General features: G+C 49.8%; 1 long non-coding RNA gene across 1 annotated transcript in view; it reads right to left on the reverse strand.

Annotated features, from left to right (window-relative positions):
• The window catches only part of LOC132381843 (uncharacterized), a 34,303-nt gene extending 25,603 nt beyond the window's left edge, over positions 1-8,700 (reverse strand). Inside the window, exons 1-2 of the long non-coding RNA XR_009508131.1 lie at positions 8,671-8,700; positions 8,136-8,196 (exon numbers count right to left, since the gene is read on the reverse strand). This is a non-coding gene — a long non-coding RNA (uncharacterized LOC132381843). The remainder of the gene's footprint in view (positions 1-8,135; positions 8,197-8,670) is intronic.
• Between the last annotated feature and the right edge of the window lie 748 nt (positions 8,701-9,448).

A 9,448-nucleotide genomic window follows, 5' to 3' on the forward strand; every position in this document is an offset into this window, starting at 1 on the left:
GGATCAGTAGATTTCAGAGTGAGGACTCATATTGATTGTAAAGGGTCTGTTGGGTGGTGTTCTGTTGGTGTCAGAGTGATCACTCTCAGTTTAAAGCGCCTGGGAGGTGGGGTTCAGTAGGTGTTACAGTGCGGACTCTCAGTGTAACGGGTCTGGGAAGTGCGGTTCAGTAGGTGTCAGTGACTACTCTCAGTGTAAAGGCAGTGGGAGGTGGAGCTCAATAGGTGTCAGATAGGACTCACAGTATAAAGGGTCTGGCAGGTTGGGATCAGTAGGTTTCAGAATGAGGACTCATATTGACTGTAAAGGGTCTGGGAAGTGGGATTCAGTAGTTGGCAGAGTGGGGACTCTCAGTGTAAAGGGTCTAGGGGATTTGGTTCAGTAGGTTTACTAGTGAGGACTCTCAGTGTAAAGGGTCTGGGAGGTGGGGTTCAGTAGGTGTCAGAGTGTGGACTCTCAGTATAAAGTGTCTGGGAAGTTCGGTTAAGGAGGTGTCAGAGTGGGGACTCTCAGAGCAAAGGGTCTGAGAGGTGCGGTGCAGTAGGTGTCAGAGTGGGGACTCTCAGTGTAAAGGGTTTTGGAGGTGGAGTTCAGTAGTTTTACTAGTGAGGACTCTCAGTGTAAAGGGTCTGGGAGGTGGGGATCAGTAGGTGTTAGAGTGAGGACTCTCAGTGTAAACGGACTGGGAGGTGGGGATCAGTCGGTGTCAGAGTGGGGACTCTCAGTGGAAAGGGTCTAGCAGGTCGTGTTCAGTAGGTGTCAGTGTGGGGACTCTAAGTGTAAAAGTACTCGGAGGTGGGTATCAGTAGGTTTCAAAGTCAGGACTCGTATTGACTGTAAAGGGTCTGGGAGGTGTGGTTCAGTAGGTGTCAGAGTGGAGACACTCAGTGTAAAGGGTCTGGGACGTGGAGTTCAGTAGGTTTCCTAGTGAGGTCTCTCAGTGTAAAGGGTCTGGGAGGTGGGGTTCAGTAGGTGTCAGAGTGGGGACTCTCAGTGTAAGTGTCTGGGAGGGGGGGTTCAGTAGGTGTCAGAGTGGGGACTCTCAGTGTAAAGGGTCTGGGAAGTGGGCTTCAGTAGATGTCAGAGTGGGGAATCACAATGTAAAGGGTCTGGGAGGTGGGGATCAGTAGGTGTCAGAGTGAGAACTCTCAGTGTAAAGGGTCTGGGAGGTGGGGTTCAGTAGGTGGCAGAGTGGGGACTCTCAGTGTAAAGGGTCTGGGGGATTTGGTTCAGTAGGTGTCAGAGTGGAGACACTCAGTGTAAAGGGTCTGGGACGTGGAGTTCAGTAGTTTTACTAGTGAGGACTCTCAGTTTAAAGGGTCTGGGAGGTGGGGTTCAGTAGGTGTCAGAGTGAGATCTCTCAGTGTAAAGGGTCTGGGAGGTGGGGTTCAGTAGGTGTCAGAGTGGGTACTCTCAGTGTAAAGGGTCTGGGAAGTGCAGTTCAGTAGGTGTCAGTGAGGACTCACAATGTAAAGGGTCTGGCAGGTGGGGATCAGTAGGTTTCAGAGTCAGGACTCATATTGACTGTAAAGTGTCTGGGAGGTGGTCTTCAGAATGTGTCAGAGTGGGAACTGTCAATGTAAAGTCTCTGGGAGGTGGGGTTCAGCAGGTTTCCAAGTTGGGACTCTCAGTGTAAAGTGTCTGGGAGGTATGGTTCAGTAGGTGTCAGAGTGAGGATTTTCAATGGAAAGGGTCTGGGAGGTGGGGTTCAGTAGGTGTCAGAGTGGGGACTCTAAGTGTAAAGGGACTCGGAGGTGGGGATTACTAGTTTTCAAAGTCAGGGCTCGTATTGACTGTAAAGAGTCAGGAAGGTGTGGTTCAGTAGGGGTCAGTGTGGGGACTCTGAGTGTAAAGGGTCTGGAAGGTGGGGATTAGTAGGTTTCAGAGTAAGGACTCATATTGATTGTAAAGGGTCTGTTGGGTGGGGTTCTGTAGGTGTCAGAGTGATGACTCTGAGTTTAAAGCGCCTGGGAGATGGGGTTCAGTCGGTGTCAGAGTGAGGATGTTCAGTGTAAAGGGACTGGGAGCTGGGGTTCAGTAGGTGTTAGAGTGAAAACTCTCAGTGTAAAGGGTCAAGGAGTTGGAGTTCAGCAGGTGTTAAGAGTGACAACTCTCAGTGTAAAGGGTCTGGGATGTCGGGTTAAGTAGGTGTCAGACTGGGGACTCTCAGTGTAAAGGGTCTGGAAAGTGCGGTTCAGTAGGTGTCAGTGACTACTCTCAGTGTAAAGGCAGTGGGAGGTGGGGTTCAGTAGGTGTCAGACAGGACTCACAGTGTAAAGGGTCTGGCAGGTTGGGATCAGTAGGTTTCAGAGTCAGGACTCATATTGACTGTAAAGGGTCTGGGAGGTGGGGTTCAGTAGGTGTCAGTGAGGACTCACAGTGTAAAAAGTCTGGGAGGTGGGGTTCAGAATGTGTCAGAGTGGGGTCTCTGAGTGTAAAGAGTCGGAGAGGTGGGGTTCAGTAGCTTTCAGAGTGAGGACCCCTATTGACTGTAAAGGGACTGGGAGGTGTGGTTCAGTAGGTGTCAGAGTGAGGGCTGTCAGTGTACAGGGTCTGGGAGGTGGGGTTCAGTATGTGTCAGAGTGGGGACTCTCAGTGTAAAGTGTCTAGGAGCTCGGGTTCAGTAGGTCTCAGAGTGGGGACTCTAAGTGTAAAGGGACTCTGAGGTGGGGATCAGTAGGTTTCAATGTCAGGACTTGTATTGACTGTAAAGGGTCTGGGAGGTAGGGATCAGTAGGGGTCAGTGTGGGGACACTGAGTATAAAGTGTCTGGGAGGTGGGAATCAGTAGGTTTCAGAGTGAGACCAAAGTGTAAAGTGTTTGGGAGTTAGGGTTCAGTAGGTGTCAGAGTGGGGACACTCAGTGGAAAGGGTCTGGAAGGTGGGGTTCAGTATGTGTCAGAGTGGGGACTCTCAGTGTGAAGTGTATAGGAGGTCAGGTTCAGTAGGTGCCAGTATGGGGACTCTCAGTGTAAAGGGTCTGGAAGGTGGGGATCACTAGGTTTCAGAGTCAGGACATATTGACTGTAAAGGGTCTGGGAGGTTGGGTTCTGTAGGTGTCAGTGAATGCTCTCAGTGTAAAGCAGTGGCAGGTGGGGTTCAGTAGGTGTTAGAGTGAGGACCCTCAGTGTAAAGGGTCAAGGAGTTGGAGTTCAGCAGGTTTTAGAGTGACAACTCGCAGTTTAAAAGTCTGGGAGGTCGGGTTCAGTAGGTGTCAGAGTGAGGATTTTCAGTGTAAAGGGTCTGGGAGGTGGGGTTCATTAGGTGTCAGAGTGGGGACTCTAAGTGTAAAGGGACTCGGAGGTGGGGATGAGTAGTTTTCAAAGTCAGGACTCGTATTGACTGTAAAGAGTCTGGGAGGGAAGGTTCAGTAGGGGTCAGTGTGGGGACACTGAGTATAAAGGGTCTGGGAGGTGGGGATCAGTAAGTTTCAGACGGAGGACTCATATTGATTGTAAATGTCTGTTGGATGGGGTTCTTTCGGGGTCAGAGTGATGACTCTCAGTTTAAAGCGTCTGGGAGGTGGGGTTCAGAAGGTGTCAGAGTGAGACATCTCAGTGTAAAGTGTTTGGTAGTTGGGGTTCAGTAGGTGTCAGAGTGGGGACTCTCAGTGGAAAGGGTCTGGAAGGTGGGGTTCATTATGTGTCAGAGTGGGGACTCTCAGTGTGAAAGGTATAGGAGGTCGGGTTCGGTAGGTGTCAGACTGGGGACGCTCAGTGTAAAGGGTCTGGGAGGTGGGGATCAGTAGGTTTCAGAGTCAGGACTCATATTGACTGTAAAGGGTCTGGGAGGTTGGGTTCAGTAGGTGTCAGTGAATGCTCTCAGTGTAAAGCAGTGGGAGGTGGGGTTCAGTAGATTTTAGAGTGAGGACTCTCAGTGTAAAGGGTCCAGGAGTTGGAGTTCAGCAGGTGTTAGAGTGACAACTCGCAGTGTAAAAGGTCTGGGAGGTCGAGTTCAGTAGGTGTCAGAGTGGGAATTCTCAGTGTAAAGGGACCAGGAGGTCGGGTTCAGTAGGTTTCAGAGTGGGTACTCTCAGTGTAAAGGGTCTGGGAAGTGCAGTTCAGTAGGTGTCAGTGAGGACTCACAGTGTAAAGGGTCTGGCAGGTGGGGATCAGTAGGTTTCAGAGTCAGGACTCATATTGACTGTAAAGTGTCTGGGAGGTGGTCTTCAGAATGTGTCAGAGTGGGAACTGTCAATGTAAAGTCTCTGGGAGGTGGGGTTCAGCAGGTTTCCAAGTTGGGACTCTCAGTGTAAAGTGTCTGGGAGGTATGGTTCAGTAGGTGTCAGAGTGAGGATTTTCAATGTAAAGGGTCTGGGAGGTGGGGTTCAGTAGGTGTTAGAGTGAAAACTCTCAGTGTAAAGGGTCAAGGAGTTGGAGTTCAGCAGGTGTTAAGAGTGACAACTCTCAGTGTAAAGGGTCTGGGAGGTCGGGTTAAGTAGGTGTCAGAGTGGGGAAACTCAGTGTAAAGTGTATAGGAGGTTGAGTTCAGTAGGTGTCAGACTGGGGACTCTCAGTGTAAAGGGTCTGGAAAGTGCGGTTCAGTAGGTGTCAGTGACTACTCTCAGTGTAAAGGCAGTGGGAGGTGGGGTTCAGTAGGTGTCAGACAGGACTCACAGTGTAAAGGGTCTGGCAGGTTGGGATCAGTAGGTTTCAGAGTCAGGACTCATATTGACTGTAAAAGGTCTGGGAGGTGGGGTTCAGAATGTGTCAGAGTGGGGTCTCTGAGTGTAAAGAGTCGGGGAGGTGGGGTTCAGTAGCTTTCAGAGTGAGGACCCCTATTGACTGTAAAGGGACTGGGAGGTGTGGTTCAGTAGGTGTCAGAGTGAGGGCTGTCAGTGTACAGGGTCTGGGACGTGGGGTTCAGTATGTGTCAGAGTGGGGACTCTCAGTGTAAAGTGTCTAGGACAGAGGTCGGCAACCTGCGGCTCCGGAGCCACATGCGGCTCTTTGATCTCTGTGATGCGGCTCCCCGTGGTTTGTTAGCTTTTGAAATGTAATTCGAAATTTGAAGATTATGGTGATCTTGTACAATCTGAAAACTTTGTGGAGACACCGTTTCCTGGCACATCCGAACCGGCTCACAATTAGCCACCGTTCCGGCTAAGGGAGATAGCCTACGGGGGTTTGTGAGTACGTGACTTTTGGAGCATCCGCGCCCACGGGGACAGGTTGAGGGAGACTTTAAAGCAAGGCTGTTTTGTTTGAATAACGTTACCTTTGACTGCAGTCTTTATTTTAGCGCTGCGTGTAGCGCTACACCGCTACGTGTTTTTTTATCGCTATTAATATACATCACAACTGCCAATGCCTGACACCCGCCAGTGCGCGCATTCTTTTAATTCTTCGATCCAAGGTAGGCTAACTATGGAGTAACCTTCAACCCAACGTCTTTTTTTCGGAGTTCAAAATGTTTTTGTTGCATGCAGAAATGTAATTTCGTTTTCTCTGCAGGAGTTCATCAATTTCATAAATGCAACACATTATAGTTTGTTTATACATAGCATAAAGACAAAAAAAACCCGTTGTATGCAGTGTTATTTCATTTTGTGGCTCCCAGTGTTTTCTTTTCTGTGGGAAATGGGTCCATATTGGCTCTTTCAGTGGTAAACGTTGCCGACCCCTGGTCTAGGAGCTCGGGTTCAGTAGGTCTCAGAGTGGGGACTCTAAGTGTAAAGGGACTCTGAGGTGGGGATCAGTAGGTTTCAATGTCAGGTATTGACTGTAAAGGGTCTGGGAGGTAGGGATCAGTAGGGGTCAGTGTGGGGACACTGAATATAAAGGGTCTGGGAGGTGGGAATCAGTAGGTTTCAGAGTGAGACCTCAGTGTAAAGTGTTTGGGAGTTAGGGTTCAGTAGGTGTCAGAGTGGGGACTCTCAGTGGAAAGGGTCTGGAAGGTGGGGTTCAGTATGTGTCAGAGTGGGGACTCTCAGTGTGAAGTGTATAGGAGGTCGGGTTCAGTAGGTGTCAGACGGGGGACTCTCAGTGTAAAGGGTCTGGAAGGTGGGGATCACTAGGTTTCAGAGTCAGGACATATTGACTGTAAAGGGTCTGGGAGGTTGGGTTCTGTAGGTGTCAGTGAATGCTCTCAGTGTAAAGCAGTGGCAGGTGGGGTTCAGTAGGTGTTAGAGTGAGGACTCTCAGTGTAAAGTGTTTGGTAGTTGGGGTTCAGTAGGTGTCAGAGTGGGGACTCTCAGTGGAAAAGGTCTGGAAGGTGGGGTTCAGTATGTGTCAGAGTGGGGACTCTGTGTGAAAGGTATAGGAGGTCGGGTTCAGTAGGTGTCAGACTGGGGACTCTCAGTGTAAACGGTCTGGGAGGTGGGGATCAGTAGGTGTTAGTGAATGCTCTCAGTGTAAAGCAGTGGGAGGCGGCGTTCAGTAGGTGTTAGAGTGAGGACTCTCAGTGGAAAGGGTCCAGGAGTTGGAGTTCAGCAGGTGTTAGAGTGACAACTCGCAGTGTAAAAGGTCTGGGAGGTCGGGTTCAGTAGGTGTCAGAGTGGGAATTCTCAGTGTAAAGGGTCTGGGAAGTGCAGTTCAGTAGGTGTCAGTGAGGACTCACAATGTAAAGGGTCTGGCAGGTGGGGATCAGTAGGTTTCTGAGTCAGGACTCATATTGACTGTAAAGGGTCTGGGAGGTGGGGTTCAGTAGGTGTCAGTGAAGACTCACAGTGTAAAGTGTCTGGGAGGTGGGGTTCAGTAGGTGTCAGAGTGGGGACTCTCAGTGTAGTGTCTGGGAGGTGGGGTTCAGTAGGTGTCTGAGTGGGGACTCTAAGTGTAAAGTGACTCAAAGGTGGGGATCAGTAGGTTTCAAAGTCAGGACTCATATTGACTGTAAAGGGTCTGGGAGGTAGGGTTTCTGTAGGGGTCAGAATGATGACTCAGTTTAAAGCGTCTGGGAGGTAGGGTTCAGTAGGTGTCAGTGTGGGGACTCTCAGTGTAAAGGGTCTGGGAGGTGGGTATCAGTAGGTTTCAGAGTGAGGACTCATATTGATTGTAAAGGGTCTGTTGGGTGGTGTTCTGTAGGTGTCAGAGTGATGACTCTCAGTTTAAAGCGTCTGGCAGATGGGGTTCAGTAAGTGTCAGGGTGAGGATTTTCAGTGTAAAGGCTCTGGGAGCTGGTGTTCCGTAGGTGTCAGAGTGGGGACTCTCAGTGTAAAGGGTCTGGGAGGTGGGGTTCAGTAGGATTCCGAATGAGGATGCTCAGTGTCAAAGGTCTGGGAGGTGGTGTTCAGTAGGTGTCAGAGTGAGGACTCTCAGTCTAAAGTGTCTTGGAGCTGTGGTTCAGTAGGTGTCAGAGTGAGGACTCTCGGTGTAAAGGGTATAGGAGGTCGGGTTCAGTAGGTGTCAGAGTGGGGACTCTCAATGTAAAGGGTCTGGGAAGTGCGGTTCAGTAGGTGTCAGTGACTACTCTGAGTGTAAAGGCAGTGGGAGGTGGGGTTCAGCAAGTGTCACAGTGGGGACTCTCAGTGTAAACGGTCTGGGAGGTGGTGTTCAGAATGTGTCAGAGTGGGGACTCTGAGTGTAAAGATTCGGGGAGGTGGGGTTCAGTAGCTTTCAGAGTGGGGACCCCTATTGACTGTAAAGGGTCTGGGAGGTGTGGTCCAATAGGTGTCACAGTGGGGACTCTCAGTCTAAAGGATCTGGGAGGTGGGGTTCAGTAGGTGTCAGTGAGGACTCACAGTGTAAAGGGTCTGGGAGGTGGGGTTCAGTAGGTGTCAGAGTGAGGACTCTCAGTGTAAAGGGTCTGGGAGGTGTTTTTCAGTAGGTGTCAGAGTAAAGACATACTGACTGTAAAGGGTCTGGGAGGTGTGGTTCAGTAGGTGTCAGTGAGGTCTCTCACTGTAAAGGGTCTGGGAGGTGGGGTGCGGTAGGTGTCAGAGTAGCATCTCTGTCTTTAAAAGAGCTAGGAGGTGGGCTACAATGGTGTGAGGGAAATTGTGAGGGTAAGGGTTTGGGCAGGAGGGTGTGTGAAATTTTTCAGGGTACAAGGATGGTGAGGGTAAGAGGAGGACAGCAGAGTCAGGGTGCGAGGAAAGGAAATACTAGAGGAGATGCACCCAGGAAACAAAGGCCCTGAAGGATAGCATTCTGTCCCTTAATCCCTCTGGTGTCGATTCTGTCACAGGTGAAGACTCACCTTTTTGAGGGCTAACATCGTCTTCATGTCGCTAAGTTGGTTCTTCAGTGCTGCTGATTCCCTGCGGGTTAACGTTCCAGTTAAATATTCCAGACATGTATAGTACCACTGTGGTTTGATAGTCCAGTTAGATAGAGTCCACACACCCCTGCTTAACAGTATTAGTCCATGGTATAACAAAGGTTGGAAATCCCTGACTTAGCTGTAGCATTACTGCAGTTTAATATCAGTCAGACCATCCCTGATCTTACAGACAGTTGGGCATTGAACCTTAACCAAAAAGAGGACTGAAATATGTAACCTCTTTCTGCAGTTCTGGTAAAATCTCACTAAAAATAGGCTGATCAGGTGATGCTACTGCAGAACATGAGGCCAGTGATGAACAGGTTAGACTTTAGCTTTCCCCATGGGAAGGCAGATAAAACCTGCTGCACTGTAGCAGGTCAATATGACACCTCCCCGCAGCTGCTGCCCCGTGTTGGGCAGCTGCACTGGACAAAAGCTGATGTCAGCCCCCTGGGACAAACTGACCTACCTTCACTGCCTTGCACCCTGCGATTCCTGCGCCATGAGATCGGGAGCTACTGTGCTGAGGGTCAGGGTCCACACAACCAATAAGAAGTATTAAAGCACAGTAATAATGACTGTATGGAAATCCACATCACAGCAATAATTAACATTTGGGTAAAATTAAATCATAGGGAGAGTGATGTTGGTCAGAATATTGAGTCAGGAGGCTAACAATCCACAGGGATGGATCCAGGAGGAATAATGAATAGTGATGAGGTAGCCAGGCAGGAATGCAGAATGCCGACAATAAAGCACAACGAAGAGCAAACCCTGGTTGACGCTGACAGAAACACTCACTTCTCCTGCATTTGGATTTTGTTCTGGGCCTCCTGCAGAGCCAACTCAGTTCTAGAAAGCTTGTGCTTGTAGAAGGCAAGCAGCATCTCAGTCTGCTTCCATTGGAATCTGGTCACCTGGGAAGGAGCAGCAAGAGAGAGAAGTAGGTACCAGAAAACCAGGGCTGTTCACTGACCCCACTGTCCCAGAGATCAAACAGTTTAAATCAGGGCTTGTCACTGACCCCACCGTCCCAGAGACCAGACAGTTTAAACCAGGGCTTGTCACTGACCCCACCATCCCAGAGATCAAACAGTTTAAATCAGGGCTTGTCACTGACCCCACCGTCCCAGAGATCAAATAGTTTAAACCAGGGCTTGTCACTGACCCCACCGTCCCAGTCATCAAACAGTTTAAATCAGGGCTTGTCACTGACCCCACCATCCCAAAGATCAAATAGTTTAAAC

The sequence above is a fragment of the Hypanus sabinus genome, chromosome 26 (genome assembly GCF_030144855.1).
Source record: "Hypanus sabinus isolate sHypSab1 chromosome 26, sHypSab1.hap1, whole genome shotgun sequence".
NCBI lineage: Eukaryota > Metazoa > Chordata > Chondrichthyes > Myliobatiformes > Dasyatidae > Hypanus > Hypanus sabinus.